Source organism: Stegodyphus dumicola, chromosome 9, assembly GCF_044657685.1.
Source record: "Stegodyphus dumicola isolate Sdum_Otavi_A_Nest chromosome 9, ASM4465768v1".
NCBI lineage: Eukaryota > Metazoa > Arthropoda > Arachnida > Araneae > Eresidae > Stegodyphus > Stegodyphus dumicola.
This window is the reverse complement of record NC_140776.1, coordinates 125839263-125862885: the sequence shown is the minus strand read 5'-3', so window position 1 is coordinate 125862885 and position 23623 is coordinate 125839263. Positions and strand designations below refer to the sequence as shown.

The 23623-nt window shown below is 32.5% G+C and overlaps 1 protein-coding gene across 2 annotated transcripts in view; it reads left to right on the top strand.

Annotated features, from left to right (window-relative positions):
• LOC146995478 (uncharacterized) overlaps window positions 1–23623 on the top strand; it is a 92263-nt gene that overhangs the window by 30542 nt on the left and 38098 nt on the right. Inside the window, exons 2-3 of one of the 2 annotated variants that reach the window (XM_085824065.1) lie at window positions 12796–13085; window positions 17159–17528. The gene's annotated coding sequence lies outside the window, so the exon portion shown is untranslated. Of the gene's footprint in view, window positions 1–12795; window positions 13086–17158; window positions 17529–23623 lie in introns of those variants that run through there. The other variant, XM_085824064.1, reaches the window with a different exon arrangement.

Here is a 23623-nt window from a genome sequence, read left to right as displayed (position 1 = left end):
CTCAATTACACGTTATCAATGTGGAATTTTTATTAAGAAAATTAAACAATAAAAAATAATTTAACATCATTCAGAAAATGAAGAAATCGCTTTGAAGATTCAGTTTCGGAAGTTGGATATAATAACAAAGTCAAAACGAGCATTTTACTTGAAGCTAAAACGAATACTGCCAACTCGTCATTAAGTGCGTTAAAATGGCAAACTCAAAAGCAATTTTTTCGCGAGAGATGCTTTTTTTTCTTCCGTCTAGTTAGGAGTGCAACACATTAAAGAATTTCCCATGTTTTAAAAAAATGTAGAAAATCGCTCAAATAATATTAATTTTTATCATCTTAAAAAAAAGATTTTAAAAAGAGGACGAAAAGATTATTTTATAATCTGTGAAAATTCAGAACTTTATATTCGATATATTTTTAGATCTTGAAATTTTAAAATTTATGAAATAGTGTAAAAACGGAATGGTTTTCCAAAAACTCAAAAATTAATTTACATTTTTCATACAAGTTTCATTGAAAATATTTTTCTCCCCTCTATTCGATCGTGCAAATAGTAAAATTCTGATTTACTTAGTTTGTTCATTAAACGAAGACATATGTAGAAAATCGTTAAATATCTAATAAATAAATAAATAAATAAAATTAAACATAATTTTTAAGTCCTTTCACCTCATTGCATTATTATCAACCATCTGTGTATGTACAAAATTTTAATTCTACTTCCCGATAAAGGCTAAAAATCGATGACAAAATTCCGCCCACAGTGAAACACCATCAGTGAACTAGTAAATAAAAGCTTATTAAAAGAAACAGATTGATTCGAACACTTAGAAAAAAAAATCAGTGTTGAAATAAGAATGATTAAAAAATTAGCATTTTTAATATTGTAACTGTTACTTTCTCGACGGATTCTTAACTATACCGATAAACTGATAAAAGTCGCAGTAAAAATAAAACAGAATTCCCAGACGGTTCTTTGTTTCGCTTAACTGGTTACACTTAACTGTCTGGGAAAACACAAGGTGACATTTTGGCAGATGTAAAAAGAACCTATAAACAGCTAGGAGAAAGGTTAAATAGAAAACCTTTTTTTCTTTAAACATTTTTTTGTACATTTAACCCATTTTATACAAAACATTAAAAAGGATAATAGACTCTTTATTATCTCAGTACTTTATAATACTTTAGGAGAATTCGCAGAGTGTTATATGTTAAGACATTAAAAACAAAAAAATCTCATGATTATCCACTTTGACAATATTTTTTTTTCTGAAGCTCGAACAGGGGAATGAAAATTCCTTTATTCTAAAAAATAATTGAAAATAGATTTTATAATTCATATTTAATTACTAATAATTCAGCAACAGCAATCTGTTATCCACCGTGGTGAGAATGGCGATTAGCACTGCGGAGTTTGGATCTCTGATAAAGTATTGAAGTTTGCGACTTTAATTTCTTTTGAGAATGAGGGTACTAAAAGTTCATCGGTAAAGTAATCTCGAGCTGTTGGAAGACAGGAAGTGAAGCATCCACATTATAATATGCTATCGACCATATATGGAATGTAGCTTACGCAGAAGACTCTCATGTGATTGACCGTAGTCGAATAATCTAATCTAATAATTTATTTCCGGTGCTATTTTATTATTAAATCAAAATTTATTTATAAAAGCTATTAACAAATTAAAATGTACCAAATCATGATTATCGAAAATTTTAATACTTAAAATTCAAAAACTAATAGACGTTACTTTTAGGTAACCTTTGGTGCACATTTCATTCTTTTATTTGTGCGAAATTAAACATTTTTTACGTAATTCTTCGAAGAAATACTTATTTTCTGAATGAAAACGAGAATCTCATTTTTGCTGAACAGTTTCATACAAGACTTGATTTCTAAAATTATGGATGATGTTTACTCATTTTAGAACGGTTTCGATGTCGTTTAATTTGTAGAGATATCAGGTATTTTTTTTTTTTTTTTTGGAAGCAGGAAAGATGAAAAATTAGCAACGCCTTCGCAGGAAATCGAACCACGGACCTCTGGAATACGCTCCCAGCGGGAAGACCACCACACCACGAAGGCATACCAAGAAGGTGGGAGAAATACCTTATATACTCCCCTTTTTAAAAGGGCGACTGGGGTTCTTAGCGGACCCAATCGCCAAATTCTGTGTGGAGAGAATCATCGTACACCACCCTTTTAGTTCGGTGCCACTTGTACAGACAATAGGCATTTTGTTTGAAAGCAGGCAAAATGAAAAATATGCAACGCCTTCGCCGGGAATCGAACCATGGACCTCTGGAATACTCGCCCAGCGTGCAGACCACCACACCACAAAGGCATGCTAAGAAGACGGGAGAAATACCTTATAAATTAGTGTTTAAAACACAAAGAGTACTTTTTTAGATGTTCAATCTCATAGCCTTTTTTCTGGAACTATAAGTTTGCATCCTGATTTCTATGATAGAAGGGCTTTCTGTTAAATTTCCAGGGGTGTTTATTTGAATCCCTCTTATACTACTATCATGAGTTCATCCATCGTGTTGTGTTTGCGTTTAGAAAGAAGATCAAGGGCCCGAAGGCATAACAGTCCATAGGTGAAACGTTAGAGGACTTCATAGGAATTCGTTGAAAAGATGTATATGAATATTTGTCTCAGTCATCAATTTTTCATCAAATGCAGTGGTACATTTCGAAGTATTTCGTGCCCTTTTGACTTAATGAAGTTTCACTATTTGAAAGTGATTGGGATAAAGAAACGGAATTTCTGCTGTAAATATCCGAGATAAACTTTCTCTTGATAATACGTTGATTTGATTTTAACATTTTTTTCCCCACTCATTTTATTTTTAATTTCCCACTGTGAGAGAATCTTGCAACAATACTAAACTCTTTGTAAAACATTTTTTTTGCATTTACGGAACCAAATTTGTATACTTTTATACTCTTCGTTTTCAAAAATAGAGTTTTTGCGTTGCAATCATTTAGGCAAACTCGTGCTTCATCGAGAGGAACAACGTATTTGCATTTATCTCCTGCTAAATAGTTTTAATACAGGGTTCTACAAATTTTGTAATTGATTTCTGCGTCAGCAGACTTTCTCTTGTTACCAACGATTTAACTTTAGAAACATTAGAAACAGTACATACTTTTTCGAGCGTTCGTTTGGAGTCTTCTTTTCATGTAGAAGTAATATATGATGTTTTTTCCCTTTTCAGTTAATAACGCTGCTTTGTACTTACAAATTCTAACACCATGCATTTTACAATGTTTTTGAGTTATACCATAGGAATATTTCTCTTCGAAACACATATTCTTCAATCCACAGTTTATTTACAGGAAACATTTTGAAAGAAGAATAAATTTATAAGTAACAGACGGTATTTCCCATTTCAAATAATAAGCTGGTCTCAGAAAGTTTTATGCCAAAGCATTATTTTTTTTTACAATTCCTTATCGAAACCACTCTAAAATTATGTAAGCACCCTCTATAAAATTGTTCGGATTCTTTTGCACGGCCATCAAGAAAGATCAACAAGAAAAAGTAAATGATTAATAAATAAAGAAAATGTCAAGAGGTAAAGGTAAATTAGCAAACGCATGCCAAATATTTGAATAATTAATTAAAATACCATAGGTCTTGTTATTTGCAGTCAAACTAAAATTACGTTTTCACACAAAGTACCGGAGACAGGTTCCTGGTAAATGTAAGCGCTGGATTCATTCAGTCATTTAAAATACTGGCCCTGTGCGGCCAGGGGTTTAAAACAGTTATTGCGAAATATATATATACAGGGGTTGGACAAAAATATGGAAACACCTTTAAAAAAAAATGTTTCTTTGCTTAATATGGTGTAGGAAACCCGTTGGCATCCAAAACAGCTTGCAGTCTTCTCGGAATGGATAAATACAGTTCCTGTATGTTTGTCAAGGGAATATTATACCAATCTTCCTGCAAAACGGTGGCAAGTTCAGATAACGATGTTGGCGGTGGATAACGAGAATGCACTTTCCGTTCCAATGTAGACCACAAAGGTTCGATAATATTCAGGTCTGGTGACTGTGGTGGCCAGGGGAGATGGGACAACTCATCCTCGTGCTCAGAAAACCAGTCCTGGACAATGTGAGCTGTGTGAACAGGGGCTTTGTCGTCTTGGAAGACACCATCACCATCGGGGAACAAAGTTTGTACCATGGGATGAACTTGATCGGCCAAAATGTTCACATAAGTCTTGGCAGTCATGTGCCCTGACACAGTTATCATGGGGCTAGCAGAGAACCACGATATGGCTGCCCAAACCATAACAGAACCCCCGCCATGTTTCACTCTTGGCAACAAGCAGTCTGTATTATAGGCTTGAGATTGCGTTCTCCAGACGTAAATTCGGCCAGAAGTGGGAAACAATGTGAAAGAAGACTCGTCAGACCATATTACTCGCTTCCACTGCTCTATGGTCCAGGCTTTATGACTTAAACACCACCTTTTTGCTGTTACGGGCATTAGCATCACCGATGAATGGCTTCTCAATTTCAGCACGGCCAGCAATTCCCTGTTTATGAAGCTCCCTTCTAATTGTTTTGGTACTCACAGGGTTCGGTAACACAACATTCATTTCAGCAGTAACTTTTGCAGCTGCGGTCTTCTTATTTTTCGTCACAATTGCCCTTAATGATCATCTGTCACGATCACTCAGGTCACACTTTCGTCCGCGCTGTGATTTAGCAGATGATGTTTTTCAGCTTTTCAAATATGCGGAATAAATCTTCGATACAGTACCTCTTGAAACACTAAACACCTCGGCTACCTTGCTTACGGAAGCACCTACCATACGTGCTCCAACAATTTGCCCACGTTCGAAGTCTGTTAACTCTGACATAATGCAAAGACAACCTCACATAACAGTACTCCGACAACAACTGAACTGTTTAGCACATTTACGAAGTTGTATAGGTGGCGTCAGTAGTCAAAAACGCCAGCGCCACCTACATATTTCATTAAAATCAATCTTTCTTTTCAAACATGCATTTCACAAGGTGTTTCCATATTTTTGTCCATCCACTGTATATATATATATATTCGGGCCTTCATAAAGAAAAAACACTAATTTTTCGTTTTAGTTTCGACTTTTCCTTTTTAATATATATATATATACTGATGAATCTAACTCACAAATAATAAGATGAAAAACTGTGCTTATTGTTTTCATAAGAATAAACAAAATCCTGTTGTTCCATGAAGTAGCGCCCTCTACTCCATAGTCAGAGTAAGGTGTGGATGTCCGTTAAAAGCAGATATATTCTTCTTTGTGTAAAAGACGGATAATACCACATTGAAATTATGCTAAATGTTACAAAAAAGATGCATATTAGCTGTGTATCTTGCTTTTCTTGGGGTCGTTGCTCGTGATTTTGAATGGAATTCAGAATGTTCTCTTGTTTAATATTGTAGTAAAAATTGCGAGCGGTTTTCGGAATATGTTTTTGGATGGATTTGATTTTTAAACTGGGACGCGATATGCTATTCTTTATAAATCAAAAAGCATTGGTTATTTCCCTAAGGGTCTTATTTTGCAGAAATCGAATTTGGTAGAAGCCTTTTTTTGTGGCATGTTTTCATACGGCGCAGGTGTAAAAAGGCTGAACGGATTATTGGTTTATATAATAACATTTTATTGTGAAGAAAGCGAGAAAAGATCTTAAGTTAGCTACGGAAATATTACATTTACCTTTTGCGTGTGGCAAAACGAGGCCTAAAAATGTGTTTCTTGTCAAGTATGATGCCAAAGTATGGACTTGCTTCCAGTGTATATCTTCTTTCAATAATGTGGGAGTAAGTAAATTGTAAATTGACTGACTGACCTTTGTGAAATAGAATCGCATTTGATTATTTATTAACATTAATTTAAGTACAGCAATCCACAAACCATGCCTCTAATAAATGAAGATAATGCTGAAACTGACCGTAAATATTTTCTAGTTTTTGGCCTCTCTCAGAATAGCTGTGTCGTCAGAGAGTGTTTTTGAATTGTAGGATTATGCAGGATGTCATAAGTATATACAGGGTGATTCAGAATTCATCGTCAATATTTGGTGGAGAGGTAGGAAATAGGAAAAGAAGGAGATTTCACATAGGAATGCATGGTCGCATGTGCCATGTAGTAAAGCAAAATGACCACAGTTCAATGATGGAAAGAACACATAAAAAGGAAGTAGTAAGGAAAAAAACATTTATTATCTTACATGTAACATTTCTTTGCATCGGTTTTAAAGACTTACAAGAGGTGCTCGAACTGCTGACCATGTGCTAGAATGCGTGACTCACAACGGGGTTGCATGAAGAACCGGACCTTCTGGAATATGCCTGGCATTTACATGCATATCTGCAAGTTCATTCCACGTATATCGTTTCATGTTACTTCTGCAAAGTCATTTAGTCGAATGACGACTGGCTGTACACGTCAAACAGCTGTGCTTATGTATGGAAGTTGTGTACACACAGCGCCCTCTACACCACTATGCGTTCGTCTGCGCCCATATTTTTCTATGTGAAAGCTCCTTCTTTTCCTATTCCCTACCTCCCTACCAAATATTGATGATGAATTCTGAATCACCCTGTATGTTACATAATATAGGACTTGAAACTGAGTCGCAGGATACAGCTGCTTTAATTGGCTTGTTTGACTAGAATGCATTTCCAGTTTGGACGTTGAATCACCTGTTATAAAGAAAAAATGCGATATTTCGAATTAGACTATCTAGAAAATCATTGCTTTTATATCGCTTAGTTTGTTAATCAGTAACAGACAGATTAAATTTGAAAGAAAAACTAGGCCCGTGAAAGATTTTATATCGAGCAGTAGCAACTCATTTCTTTTAAATCGTAGCAGGCAGAAGTTGATAACTTTGAGAAATGATTGTAGCAAATTACAGTACATTGATTTTAAATAGCTGAGTTTGTTAATAAAAATATAAATATAATAAAGTTCACACAACATAAAATGGCTAAAAAATATTGGAACTTGAAAATTTGGATTTTGAGATGCATATATTCAAGTCGAAGACCACGTTATGTTTACAGTTTGGTGGCTCTATGGGTGCTGCCGCTTTACCGTAGTGCGAGCAGCATACATACGGATTCTTCATTATTTAACATTAAACAGGAGATTAAATTAAAAGATAAATATAAATTTCAGTCAAAAGCTTTTCTTTTAGAAATTGCAGTTGCCTTTGTATGCCACTTTTTAATTAACCTGGATAGTGATAATCAGTCGAGGCTTATCTACAATAGACAGCTGTAGTTTAAACAGCGTGTATTGGTTAGCGTGACAATGTTTTCCCTTCCATGCTTTAATTCTTCTCATAAACTAGCGGATCATCGCACCAAGAAACAGAGCATAACAGAGCTAAATGATTTTTTACCTTTCGCGAATTGTGCTGATAATAGAATTGTATCTGTTTTAAGCTAAAAAATATCTGAACATTTCATAAGGATCCAAAATTTCGATTTTAACCTGTTCTAAATTTGTCTCTTTTTTATTTTTTGTTTCCTTTCACTTACACTTTAGCACTTAAAACAAATTTAAACTTTTAAATGTCTCATGTAGACCAGTTTTTTTCTAAAAAATTTCAGAAATCACTTAACTGAATATTCGACATGAACTTAAATTTATTTTATTTTAAAGCTAAGTAGACGTTTTGTTAAATTTTTGCTATTGTAATATACATCGTGTTCACAAAGTCCTTACCCGACATTTATTTTCACAACCGTTGATCGTAGACATAAAAGGTGTTTACACATTTTTAGAACAGTCTTGGCACCATTAAATTAATGTTTAAAATCTAAAGAGTATTTTTTTAATGTTAGATCTGATAGCCTTTATTCTGGACAGTACATATACATTGCGATTTCCTCGATAGAAGGGCTTTTCGTAACATTTTAAAGGGTACTGATTTCAGTTGCTCCTCCATTGCTTTCCAGAAATCCTCCACCGTAGTGAGTTCGATTTGAGAGCTCTTTTCGAGAGATCGAAAGCGCATTAATCCATAGGTGAAAAGTCGGTGAATTTTGCAGGAAAACGTATTATATGCAATACATGCATCAGTCTTAATTTTTTCAAATATTGCGTAATAGTTTTTGAAGTATGACTTCTTGCTTTGTCTTGATCAAGTTTCACTCTTCGAGAGTCAGTGGAAAAAGAAACGGAATATTTTTTTTTCCTGTAAGTATCGAATTAAAAACTTTTCCTTGATAATACGTTGAATAAATTTTAAGATTTTTTTATTACTCTTTGTAATTTTTATTTCCAAAAGTAACAAAATCTTGCGACAGTTATAGCCCCTCACTGAAATTGTCTTTGCATTGACAGAACTAGGTTTGTTGATTTTTCTCTTTGTTTCCGATGATAAATATACTTTTTGTTGTTGCAGTTATTTAAGTAAATTCCTGCTTCATTAATCACGGGGATCTATATTCTGCGTTGAGTCACGTGCCTTGGCAAAAGTTAGTGAACGTCATGTTGTTTAGCTTTTTTAAGTTGTAAACATTGGTTTATTATTTTGTTTTTTGTGCTACAGATATATTTAAAAACCTTGCAATTGATTTCTAATGCAGCGGATTTTTTTTTCTTGTTATCAATGATTTAACTTATAGAAGGTTAGAAAAGACAGGTACCTTTTTGGGGTATTTGTTTGGTGTCTTCTTCCGTATGTAAGTAATGATTAATGGTTTTCCATTTTAAACTAATAATGTTGCTTTCTTTGCACTTAGGAATTCTAATACCACGAATTTCACAAGGTTTTTGAATTATGGAATAGGAAAGCGCAAAATCATCCTTCAGAGTACAGCTTATTTCCATGCGACGTTTTCAATTTGAAAACAGCAAAGGATATTTTGCATTTCAAATAATAAGCTGTTGCCAGAAACTGTTATTCGAAAATTTGCTTTTTTTTTAATTCTTTAAGGAAATCGTTATATAAATGTCTAAACAATCTCTGTACTTATTGGAGTAATAAATACAATTTTGTTCACAAACTATCAGCCGGAAGTGATACCTCACTTAAAGCTTGCTGCTGAGTGAGGTTTATATTAAGTTTTTAACAGTTATCTTTAGTTATAACTACTTTCCTATCCTTCCTCATTTCAGCTTACAATTTCCTACCAGAATGTGTTTTTAGAATCGCGGTTAATGCAAAGAGTAAGAGTGGTACTTAAGTCGAAGTTCCACTGACTTCGTTAGAGAGCCAGAGATTCTGACTAGCGCGCGTTTGCCTTTTCTCTTTAAGCTATTATTACGCTTTGGCCGTATCTCAGGCCTTTGATAGCTTCGCCAGCTTAGTAGATATTTAAGAGCCAATTACTCAGAAATCTTGATAACTTTGGCTATATCTTTTAGTTAAGCTTCAGTTAAGTTTCATTTCTTATTGAGTTCGAGCCCAAGTGGAGGCTTTGCTGCACGTCCTGAGAAAGGGATCTTCTGCGAAATTCTTATTTTGAGAAATAAAGGGTAAATAACCCTTCTTGAGTTTTACGTATCTGTTTCTGAACTAAAGCGAATATTCTCTTACCTGTTGACGAGGTTCCTACACACTTAGCTGTTAGATAAAAGATTGGGACACCACAACTATTTAAATCGTGAAACATTGGCTGTGGGTCACGTGCTAGACACATCAGACTTTGCTTCATTTCAAAGCTATTTCAGAATCATTCGAGGACTAAACATTTCTTAAATACTTGGTCTCAGACACAAGTTTATGCTTTAAGAAATAAATTAAATGAAGTAGCTTTTGGCAGTTTTGATCGTGTGACAAAAATGAAAAATTCAAATTTTATACGGGTCGTTTAGTAAAGTTTTGATTGACTAAATCATTCTTTACTCTTCAAAATACCGTTTAAGGATTTTTTTAACATAAGAAACTCTTTTGCGGAGTCTTTCCAAAATTCTTGAAGTGCAACATTAAGTTACGTTACCAAATATTAAACCCTCTTTTTTCAGTGATTTTTTAATAAGTTTACCGTTTTCACTCTTGCGTTAGTAAATAGTTCCACTGATTACTCAAACTGGTATCTTAAAAATTATAAGACACCAGTGACTAATGACCTTGATGGCCACAGGTAACCCTGAAATTGATGGGCAGCATTTTCCTGCCGATGCGGTCAGTAATGTCCCTTCGGTTTCGTTTAATTTAAAAAAAAAATATCTAAATATATTGCATTACCCTATGAATCTTTTAAGCTGATGTGTTAACTAACCAATCTGATAATTTGTAACTATCCGTAACTGATCAATATCGATAACTGAATGATGACCAATAGCTTCGAAGAACGATAGTGCCCTTCGGTTTAATTTTATGTTTGAAATTTATTAAAATTTACTTCATATCTCACAGTGGTGACCTGGGTATTAACCTTAACGTCCGTCATCATAGGCAGTATATCTATGCTAGAACAATACTATTTTAAAGTCGCGCTTTCGAGACATGAAAAACGCAATTTGAATTTTGTCAAACGGTCTTGTAGAACGGAAGATATAGAACTGTCCCCCCCTTTTTTTTGCGCAGTGTACCTTTCACCTAGTGGCCAACAGGCCGGTCTGCTGGAAATAGAAATGATTTATTTCGAACTGTGTTGCCATCGCTAGCTTTCAAATCGCTGAGTTTGTTAAATACCAGGCCATTAAATTCTCATAAATAGGAAATAAATAAAAATGTATTCGAAATTCCAAATTTGGGCTTTAAGATGCACATATTCGGAGGAAGGATTATGTATGTTTATAATTCGTAGCTCTAGGTACTGTCGATTTTCCCGCAATGGGAGAAACGTAATCTTAGAAAATTCTAAGATTTTGAATTCGTTACTACTTCATAATCTTAGAAAAGGCGAATGTGTGTGCTGTGGACGCAATCACGTGATCAATGCTCACGTACATAGCATTAAAGCATTGCCATATACATACATACATTTAATATATATTGACTATATATAATAATACATATTGACTGTACTATTTACATTTGGAATGAAAAGTGACGGAAATATCCTGAGAATTCGCTCTGTATATTTTCACCTGTAAAACTTGTTATTGCTTGAAGTTGCACAAAAGGTTTCAAATTTTTAGTCCGAAGGGCGTTAGCCCAGAAGGGATATAAATTTCGTTTTGGCATTTTGCGTTGAAAACTTTAAATGTCCGTTTCACTTTTCAAATTGTTGCCACCAAATTGTCGCCCTGTGTTATATTTAAAGAAATTAAATAATGAAAAATCTGCATAAATGTATGTATGTTTTTTCCATTGTGATAAAACACGGTACCTAGAGCCATCCAATTTTGAATAACGTAATCCTCCACCGAATATGGGCATCTGGAAGCCCTAATTTGGAATTTGTTTTATTATCGATTTCGTATTTTGTAAAACTTTAATGAATTTTTGATTAACGAACTTAACGATTTCAAAGCGAGGAATGGCAACTTTGTACAGAAAAAACATTTTTATCCTCCAGCGCGCGACACTGTGTATCGGAAATTCTAAAGATAGGTTCATTTTAAAATTATTTTGCGATATTGCTGTTGAATTGAATCTTATGGTTCAAGTGCGAAAACCATGATATTTAATAAATAAAGGTAATCCCCCCCCCAAAAAAACCCACCCTTTTGGATTTAATGTAAAATCTGAAAGCTTTCACATTTTGTTTTTTATAATTTTGTTGATTAATATTTTTACTCTTCCAGTATGTTTATTCACAAAATTTAATCGAACTGTTAGCATACAAAAGTACTAATTCACTATCTGGAAATATCGACAAATATAAAAATGTTGAAGTTAATTATTGTTTGTTTTGAAACTGTGGATGACAACGATTTGTAAAGTAATTTAAAATACAATCCTTACTTTTAAAATTTTTATTTTGTAAAACAGATAACATGTTAATTATATATATATTTGATTATCCTATTCGGTACTATTCCGTTTTGAGGACCGTAAAAAATCGCCAAACTATTATTGATGCCAGTGCTGCCAAAAATAGTTGCGGCAACCCTAACGATAGGAAGGAAGTATAATAGTAAATAACTAATCAATTATTGTTTTAATTTACATATTACATAAAATTATTGTTTTAATTTACATAAAATTTAATTTAATATAATGCTTTTTTATTATTATAATTTATATAAAAAAGGCTTAACATAACTGAATGGAAGCATACGAGTAAATAACTATTTCAGATCATTATTATAATTTATATAAATAAAGGCTAAACATAACTGAATGGATTCCTGCATCGTTATTTCGCTACCGAGTTATCGCTAAAGCATTATTTCATCTCGTTGGCTGTTCAAACGTAATTTTCTATATTGAATGATGCCTTTCTTTTGAAAATATTCTATTGCAGACTTTTTGTCATGGGCAATTCCGAAATTGTTAAATCCATAGGATATCAAAAAAGGATTTAAAAAATTAAACTAGTATTTCAATGGCGTCTTAAGAAATATAGAACTATCTAAACTTCGCAATCTGAAATCAGCGCGTACGCTAGATTTGGCGCGCTGTTAAATGGTCGCATTTGCTAGATATGGCGCTTTTGCGCATACATTTTCGCTGCAGTTATTTACGGTTCTCAAAACGGAATAGTACCTAATATTCCAATATTACAGCCCATAGGATATTATAAGTGTTATTATTATGATATAATTTTTATGATTTGCATTCTGTTAACTGTTTTGATATTAGTTTTTTGATATTATAAGATGAACGAGCTTTAAGGCATGAATTGCCTAATTTAATTGTTATTTATTCCTACAGTATTTATTACTTCTAGCGTTAGCAGTGACAACAACATCTTGGTTAATATAATTCACAAAGTTTAAGAGATGGTGTTGGTGTGTTGGTGTTGGTGTATTTAATTATGGCAAAGCACACTAGGGCTATCTGCCTAAGGGGAGGGATGCCTTTCGTGGAGGACTTTCTAAGGAAAACTGGCTCGTATACACGCAAAGTTTAAGAGAAAAAGAGGATGAATATAATAAAAGTCTGAAGAGGAAAACACGTGTGTGAACTACCGAAATTTCTGCTAACGTTCGACAGGATAATACGTAAGTACCAATGCATTTTATTTTAAATATTTTGGTTCTTCTGTTTGTTTTAATCTCATTATGAACTACTAATAAAATGACTGTAATCTCGACACCAACCTCACCCCATGAAATTGCAATCATTAAAAAAATTAAGTTTAAATTTATTCATATGTACGTAAGGAAATGAAAATAAATTTACATTTCGGTTTAAACTTCTATAAATGCGCTCAATGTTTACGCTTAAAAGTAATGTTTTGAAAAATGAGAGTAATCAAAAACATTTTGAGAGAGATGAGTAGTCGGAAAAACTTTAGTTTTTCTCCGTGTGCTGGAGAAGTTAACATTAATATTAATACAAAAAAAAAAAAAAAAAAAAAATTGAGACAGATCACTAGGGACTAAAAACTAGGTTTGGACGATGGACAAGACACAGGACATTTGGTTGGTCATTTTAATTTAAATCTTTATTCGATTCGTTAGAGAACTGGGCCCGGGTGGGTAGGAAGACGCTTAATGATTTTAAAGAAAGATCTGAGTCAGATTCGCGGTTAATCCACATAATCTTTTTTTTAATTTAACCCCAATCTACCGTCATATTTGGTCATTTTCAAAATTCAACATTGCTTTTAATACCTGAAATATTGCTGTAAGAAATTACACAGTAGATCGGTTACACCAGCCGTAAGTATTCTCTTAAATATTATGATTGTTTTGCAGTTTGAAGATGCGATGCAACTTAATCCTAACTGATTACAGTTATTATCCGAATCGCAGACAAAGCTACGGCATAACAGATCCTTGTAAATCTTTCACACTTTCTTTGCACATCTGATAACAGTGACGTCTTACCCAAGCATGGTATCTTCCTACCGACTGATGCGTTGTTTATGATACATAGCAAAGAATAAGAAGAAAGATGGACAAAAGGAAAGCTGCATTTTTTTTTCCTATTCTTATGCCAAGTCATCCAAGTTGGCCATGCCGTGGACTAGAATAATATCCTGATCACTTCTGTACTTTAATTGGGCGACCTCGAATCGGTAGCTGGTCGAGACGAAAACGCCGATTTGCGCGGTCATCCATTTACAAGAGAATGGCGCCGGAACCATAAATGAGCTTATCTTGGTTAGGAATGTCATAAAACTCTCATTTGTCTTTCATCGAAGACGATGCTATTTTGGTGTTGCCAGAGGCATTGGAGTAAAGGTAACGCAAAATGAAAAATTAAAATCAGATAGGGTATTCCACGTTAGTTATTGTGAGGTTAAGGAAAAAAAAAGAAAAAAAAAAAACTGCATTCTGAAAACTTCAGATTACAGTTTTAACATCTCGAAGAAGCACGCACCGTTAAAAACGTTTAAAACACAATTAATATATATATATATATATATATATATATATATATAAATAGTCATATTTTAAATTATATAATAAATTAAATATTGTTATAAATATATATTATGTACTTATATTTTTAATTATATAAATATTATTGTATATATAGTTATATTTTATATTTTTATATATTTGTTTCTATTAATTTATATTTTAAAACTATAAAATGTGTGTGTACTGTGGCTCAGAGTTGCTTCTGGGCACTTGTGTTTTTCAGTTTTCTTTCAAAATATCAGTTACAAGCAAAACGCAATATTAGCAAAATGTATTTTTCTTTTATATGTTTTATAAATAATCTGTTTCAAAACATGCTTGTTTTGAAAATTTATTTAAAACGTTTTGCTAAAAAAAGTAATTTTTAAAAACGTTCTGGAAATGAACTCAAGATATATAGTGGCTGACATTTGTTTTCGGACACTTGTAATTTTTTAATTTATGTCCATAGGTTTTGTACTAAATATTGAAGCATACATTTCAAACATTTTTCTAATACATTATTTTCTCGCTATTTTAAATCCTGCTTCGTGTAGAATAAATATCTTCAAAATATACCTTGTAACAAATTTGTTGAAAATGCTAATAATCGGGCTTTTCAAATTTCTGTTAAAATATTTTGGTAGAAAGAATTTCTCATTAAAATTTTTGTATCAAATAAAAATAAATCACAAGAATGTTCGTCTGCATTTGAAATTTTTTATTTATTTAGTAAAATATCCCAACAGTTCTATATCTGAAGTGAACATTCCAAAACGCTATAAATTAACGAAAAATTCTGGAAGAAATTTAATAATTAATCTTTTTATAGATGAAAAAGTATTCTAAATACCCCCAAAATACTCGATATAAAGCCTTTAACTATATCGTGTATAATAAAACTGAATATTACTTCGAAATATTCAAAATAATTAATCTTTTTATAGATGAAAAAGTATTCCAAATACCCCCAAAATGCTCGATATAAAGCCTTTAACTATATCGTGTGTAATAAAACTGAATATTACTTCGAAATATTCAAAATGCACTGAAATTTTGAATAGATCCTAAGCTAAATCTAAGGAATCACAGATTTATTTTGAGAGAATCAAACATGACCAAAAATTGGTACTGCAAAGTCTTCAGGTGGCTCAAATAAAATAGTTTGCAATAAAAAGTTAACTCTGAAGCTTTCAGAAGGGTCATTTAAGGCGTATGGATAGAGCGGGCGATCAGCAAGATGGAAATTGCTCATCAACAAGAAAATAAAATACGCCTGGCAGTCGCAAAATCCTTGATAAGCAAAAGTTTATCACATTGTAAAAACAATTATAGTTGCAAGAATGTCAAATTTATTATGTAATTAGAACTCATAGATGAAAAAATAGGGGGAATCCGAATTAAGAATTGAATTTGAAAAATATGTTGCCTACTGTTATGCACGTGGGTAGAGGCGTAATGGTTTGGGAAAATTCCGCTGCCTTTAGAATAAGAAATTTAGTATTTAGCGAATGTAATATGGATTGGGTTAAATATAAAAATATTCTTGATGAAAAACTAAAAGCTTAACGAGAAAATTTAGAATGTAAAATGCATTTAAGTTCTGTCAGGGCAACGATCTGAAACATACAGCCCTTAATGTTCAACTTTTGGCTATTATAGAATTCTCCTGAAATTGTCAGAACTTTCCATATTTTTCGGTTTTAAATTTTATGGAAGATATATGGAATGAGGTGGAGAAAGAATATGGAAACACTACATTTCTTCGAAAGTTCTACTAAAAGAAAACCGTACAAAATAGAAATTCTTATATGGAAGAAAATAGTCATTGAATCCAAGATAAAGTGCATGAAAACCATAATTTTAGTTAAAGAATATGCAACAAAGAATTGAATGTCCCGTTATTAGGCCAAAGAGGCGTTAGCCCAGTACGACTATTATCTCGAAACGGCATTTTGCGTCGAATCACTATACACAACTGTATCACTTTTCAAATTGTTGCCATCAAATATTATCGCCCTTTATTATATTTGAAGAAATTAAATAATGAAGAATCTGCATGAATGTGTGTATGTTTCTCGCCGTGTGAATAATCAACGGTACCCAGGGCCATCAAATTCTGAATAACGTAGTTCTCCACTCGAATATGGGCCCCTGGAAGCCCGAATTTTGAATTTCCAATGTTATATTTCATATTTTATAAACCTTTAATGAATTTTTGATTAAAAAACTCAGTGATTTCAAAGCAGCAGTGGCAACACACTGTTAGGAATAAAATGTTTTTATCTCCAGCGCGAGGGACTGTTTATTGGAAATTTAAAATTTCAACGTTCTGAGGCTACTCGTTTTTAAGTTATGCGAGATAAATACATACATGCGTACGTACATACAGATGCCGCAAAAAAAAAAAAACTCTTTTGAATCCATTTTAAATCAGTTTTATAATTCGTTTGGGGAAAAAGGGTCCTTCATTCTGTCCTTACGTACAGATGTCAAGCAAAAATATCGTTAAATTGCATTCGATAGCGGTCAAAATGGGTATTTTCGTTGAAAAATGGAACCCGGAATTTTCGTGATTACAATATTTCCTTTACTTCGTACAAGGAAGTAAAAAAAAGCAAAATAATAATTTAACCTTTAAATGTTAAAATTAAAGTTTTTCTTCAAAAATAAATTGCTTTTAATTTATTTACCTGCATGTTGTTTTTCCTTTTTTTTTTCAGTTATTTGCTTGTATATCAAGAGGTGCAGCAAATTCAAGGACAACCACAGGTGGTTAACTCAGTGATCGTCCAGAAGGCAAAAGTTCTAGGTTACGCCACTGTCGAGCAACGGCAATACATCGCTTTTAAATCGCTGAGTTTCTTAAATAAATGTTAAGGAAAAATGTGTTACGTTCGTCCGAGTTGAAACCCATTTCTTTTTAAATTGCCTGAATTTGTTCGTTAAATCAGAAAGATAAATATCTTATACTTTGCAAAATGACAACACACTGTATTTAGATTGCGGAGTTTATTAATCAAAATTTTAACTTCGCACAAAATATGAAGTAAAACAAATTCGAAATTTATCATTCGGACTTCGGCGTGTACATTTTCGTGTGAAGGACTACGTGTATTTAAAACCCTCGTGGCTTTAGGTTCCGCTGCTTTTTTCAGAATTCGTGGAATGTGCATAAACACATGCATACATACATGCAGATTTTCTCATTTAATATTAAAATAACTGGCCCACCAGCGGCCGAGCGCTAAAGCCGCTGAACACTGGTAGTTCGCTCCGAGGTTCGAATCCCGCGAACGGGCTGGCTGCATGGGCGTTTTCGTGGTGTTCCCCATGTGTAACGTGTATACGAGCCAGTTTCCCTTAGAAAGGCCTCCACGAAGGCATCCCTCCCCTTAGGCAGATAGTCCTCGAGGCTTTGCCATAATCACACACACACACTATTAAAATAACTATATGTACGAGGTTTTTACAGCACATACATTAAACACATTAAGAGCATATACATTAAATTTACAACCTAAAATAAATTGAGATACACAGTCTTAAGTTTAATTTTCGTTATTAAGAACTAGCGGAAGTTACCCGATGGCAGTTAAGTTAGATTGCGAGTAATGCATTTAACAACAGAGCGAACGATACTGCTGTAATTCTCTAACAAAGATGCAAAAAATAAGATTCATAATCATACATTTTTTTTCAGTCTAATGCGATATAATTTCGAAAAATTTCACATAAAAATTTTCGATAGAAAAATAAGCTTATTCTCTCTTATTATATAAGCAACAATGGCTCGCAGTTTTTAATGATTTTCGTCTTTCCAATCAAATGGTCGTAAAAGCTCAAGTTCCATCCAATATTTCGCCTATATACAATTTAATTAAATGTCGAAAAAAATTTATCATACTTAATCAGAAATCAGTAACGCGAACAAACAAACATACAAACAGACATTCTTCCTTATAATATATAGATTTTGTAAAACTTACAAATTTTTGATTCACAAACTCTACGATTTGAAAGCGAGCAGTAGCAACATTTTTCGAAATAAAGCATTTTTATCTCCAACGCGTGAGACTAGTGCGAAAATTAATGTTTTCGGAGTTTTTAATTACTATCTCGGCTGATTAAAGTCGTACGAAAATGGGAATAGTCAAAATGGCTTCCCATGAATTTTTGGAATCTGGAATAATGTACTATTTAATCTTTGGCGATCCTATTTTTATTTCATCGTAAAACTTCAAAGTTTTTTTTATTAACAAACTCTAGGATTTGAAAGCGATCAGTGGCAACAATTTTCGAAATAAAACGTATTTTCATCTCCAGCTTGCAAGACTGTTGCCACTCGGAAAAATGAGGACGAAAATTAACGTTTTTTCGAGTTTTTTAATTAATATCTCTGATTTCAACTACTTTTTTTTTTGGGTGAAAAAAGTCGACGTCGACCTTTTCCAGGACCTAGAAATGAATTGTAGAATGCTTGGTGACGATAGCTATAGTAGTGACTGCGTTATTAGAGGGCAAACAAACAGACTTTCTTCTTTATATATATAGATAAACATGTTTTGTTACTAAAATTACCCATGTCATGAGTTTTTAAGTAATCCAAAGTAATTATTTTTGCGTTATACTCAAATAAAAAAAGGGGGTTGTTTTTAAAAGGACTGAAAAAATTCAACTGTTCAATCCATTCAATTTTCAGTATTGCACTGGCAGATTGATGTGATAAAAATACCATTAAAACAAATAAAATAGCTACATGGAACCATCAGTAAGTAAAGAAATGGAAGGGGGAAAAAGGAAACTTTGCATTTTGATATGAATCGAAGACAACGCACTTTTTTCCTCTTCAACTATCTTCACGCTTGACCTGTCAAATTAAAAAGAATTACATTCATTTAAGCGCTCACATCAACTGGATTTTTGCAATTAAAGTACGCCTCGCTTTGGTTGTTTTGCAATTACATCGTCAATACGACATTTTCCGATGGCTGTTTCCATCGGCTTTCGCTTGTTTTCCCACATTATACATGAACTCTCGGACTGTCCAGATGTAAGAAAGAAAAAAAATAAAAAAGCGAACAAGAATCGAAGAAAGGCAAAACGCGAAAAGGAAGACATTTCCAATGGACTGTGATCTATTTCCGGCAGGTTTTACTAGCAAGTGGTCGTAATTTGTGTGCTCACGAAAGGGTTGCGGACATAGAAAGTTCCGGTTCAGGTCAAGAAATAGTTAAAAATACCAGTTTTATAGAAAATGCATCTGTTTGCATTGTTGTCTACTTCGTCATACAACTCTCCAATAACTGATGTCTTGAAAGAGTGATAAGTTTTCTTTAAAATCGGTCTTTTACAAATGGTGTTGGGAGAAAATCCTGCGAAGTGATCAAGGTCTTTTTTCCCACCAACATACACTGGCTTTGCCGACATAACCTACGATAAATTCGTGGATTTGATTTGGATTATGTAACGATCAGATGAATCAGTGGATGAGATAATATTTGCATCAGGTTACTTTCCCTGCACATGGCTTTTGCATTAAATTTCCTTTATAAAGGAAGTTCAGAGCGCTCACATTATATCGACTACTTACTACCACATTTAATTATCTGTTTTCGGACACTTTTATTTTTCATTTTATTTGCAAATATCAATTAATCAATAAATAAAGCGAAATACTAACATTAATAAATATTAACGAAACGATTTTGTTTTTCTTTCGCGTATACTATTGATCATACTTTAAAAAACGTGTTTTTTTCGAGAAATTTATTCGAAATACCTTTGGCAAAAATTCACAATTTCTGAAATTGAACTCATATTATCAGTTTTAATGCTTAACTGGTTTCTATTAAGAATGTTCCATTTTGTTATATTCTTTCGTTAGAATTGCTTTCAATAGAGCTATCAAAAAATGTCATGTTACTTGTTTCTTTCTCTGCCTCACTCCGTATCCAGTGGCGAAATGACTCTTCTAACATTTCCAGGGTTAACTTTTATTGTAAGCCGTTCTTTTAAATAACCTGCAAGCTTTCCAGCACTAATTTTAAGGTTTCGTATGATTTTTCATAGAATAAATCTCCGCTTCTTTTGTACTAGCTTCGAATGTGATCAAGTTTTCAGTGCATTTTGAATAGATTCGTGCAGTTTCACCCTTTTAATACATAGAAGGTAGTTAAAAGATTTGCATCAATAATTTTGGGAATATTCTGAATACTTTTATCATCTTTAAAATCGTGAACAGTGAAATTTTAAGCAGAAGGTTTCGTTAATGTGTAGCATCTTGCCATATTCGCTTCAGATATCAAACAATTAATATATCTTGTTAAGTAATAATTTACAAATGCAGACGATAATTCTTATGATGTAACATATGACAAGTAACATCATATTATAAAATATTTCAACAAAGCTTTTGAGTGTCCTAATTATTATGTGAGTTACTGAATAACACTTTTGGAATAAATTATTTTACAGCAAAGAATATTTTGATGATATTTATTTTGTATGAAGCAAATCTTAAAACAGAGAACATGTAATATATCGGGAAAAAATTTGCAGTCTATGTTTTAATATTTAATAAGAGATCTGTGTAAAAATATTTCAAAAATACAAATATCCGAAAACAAATGTGAGGCATTGTAAGTAATAAAAGATAATCGAATGTGCTTGTTTACATCTTATCCGAAAGGAGAACACTTAGTGGAACACCTCACCTGTCGCAAAGGTTTCGCAAAACAACATTTATTGGAGATGTAGCTCTAAGAAATGATTTCTATGCCCACTTATTTACTTGAAGATAAAAGTTTTCCAGAAAGGGTAATAGAAAACGGGAAGGAAATGGAGGATCTCTTGAAATATATACGAGTGGTAACAGGTTTCTATTTGGCATCAAATAAATGGAGTCAAACTGTTCTTGATTTAAATTAGCTTATTTACGTGCGGTATTAAATGTATTTAAGGGAATCTGTTATATTGTACAAACTATAAAACAGTAGCTTGACTAAATTTAACACAGAAAAGCTGTTCTATCCGATGAGTTGTTCAGATGAAGGTCCAAATGTCATCTGTGGTTTAAGAGATGACATTTAAGCCTACGAGTGGATAAGTTCTCTAAAGAAGAGATTTGCAACCTTTTCCTTGCATCAACCCGTTTTAAAAAAATAATTTTCTTCATCGACACCTTTACATTTTTCTCTACAATAAACAGAATACAACATAATTCACAATACAAATAACTGTACATATGTAACTTAACGATAAAAATTAGACTAGGAATATAATATGGAAAAAAGTTTTGAAAAAAATAGTTTATTAGGCTTGTATTTAATTATTTTATGTATTATTATTATTTTTCATAAATATGTATAACGTGGATACGAGCCGTTTTATCTTAAAAAGTCCTCCACGAAAGTATCAATTCCCATAGACAGATGGCCCTCGAGTTGCTTTGCCTTAATCAGTTAACCCAATTTAACGTATATTTTATAAATATAAACGAGTTTAAAATACAAGCAAGTTTTCAGAACCAAAAATCACAGATTCCAACTATCCAAAAGTTCGATTTTAATCAATGTGATGGCTGCGCTTAATGTTTTTATGCAGTGTTTTGAGTATTTGGCATAAAATTGCCAAACTTGATTTTAAATCACTTCATTCAGAAATATTCAACCTATTTCTTGTTTTCCATGATAAGTTACTTTCTTGACTACAGGTTGCTCCCACTGGTTAAAAATAAATAAAAGTTGATAATCTTGGTCCAGTAACAACATTAAGATTATTCCTCTGGGATGAATTTTAAATACCAAAACTTAGCGTACCGATATGTTTAGAATAAGACTTATTTGTGTGATTAACAATTAGTTATGTATTTTATTAATACTCGTTTAATAATCAAAAATATAATCAATAGCTCTATATCAAGAAACAGTTATAAATTTTATTGATATGCTTTTTATGATCAATGAGATCTTGAGTATTCCACTCAAATGCCAGTGCATTTTCGGCCATCGAATACCTTGATTATCATAGACAGCATTTAAAATTTTATCGATGCGCAAAGGTGCCCATATCGGCCCTGTTGGAAACCCCTGCTCTAAACACTAAAATTTCAACCAAGTACCCAGAAATAGAACAATACCCAGAAATAGAAAATACACGGGGATGTACACTGCGGGGGGGGAAGACAGTTCTATATCTCCCGTTCTACTGGGTCGATTGACGAAATTCAACTTTAATTTTTCCTGTCTCGGAAGGGTGACTTAGGATATGTATTAGTTTACATATAACATTTTTCTAATATAGGTATTTTGTTACAAAATCAGACTTTTTCTGAAATGACATGAAGAGTTTCTTTTCTATATTTCGATTCTACGACTCAAATTATGCCAAAGTGCCAAATTTCGTAAAAATCGCACGAGTAGTTTTTAAAAAATTAGCACTCAAAATTTTAGCTCCTCAATGTTAATCGAATTTGATGTATATTTATTAATCTCTGTTTTTTTATTAAACGTACATGATTTGATCTTCCAGAATTCGAAATTTAGGTTCATTCCAAATAAAATTTGCCCATTTTTTATGATTTATTTTTAAAATTTGTATGTTTAAATAATTTTTATAAATTTTTCGAAAACATTTTGTATTATATAATACATGTAAAAATTTTATAAGTTATTTATATATAGTTACGTTATAGTTTATTATTATGTAAAAATTTTATAGGTAATATAGGTATAGGTATTTATAGGTATTTTATAAGTACCTATAAAAGTTTTACCATCATCTTAAAGTAGATGTATTTCTAAGTATACCGCAAAAATTATTCAAAATTTCCGAAGATATACGTGAATTTATAAATTGGCGTGTTTTGAAATTTGGCATATTTGTTGAAAGCGATAAAACATCAGATATGGTTCAAGCACTTTGTTAAAATTATTGAAAGTAGGAACGAAGTGACTTTTTCCACTCGTCCACAATGTAAAAAGGGAAAGGAAAATAGGTTGCTATAAATTAAGAAGTTCGCCATGTGAATTATTTTTGGCGAAAACTAAAAAAATACGCAAAGATAAATTTTTGAATTTCTCCGTAAATTTCGCACCAAATATTTAGGCATAAGTGAAATATAGAAAAAAAACTGGCATGTCGTTTCAGAAAAAGCCCGATTTTGTGTCAGAATCTGTATGTTAGAA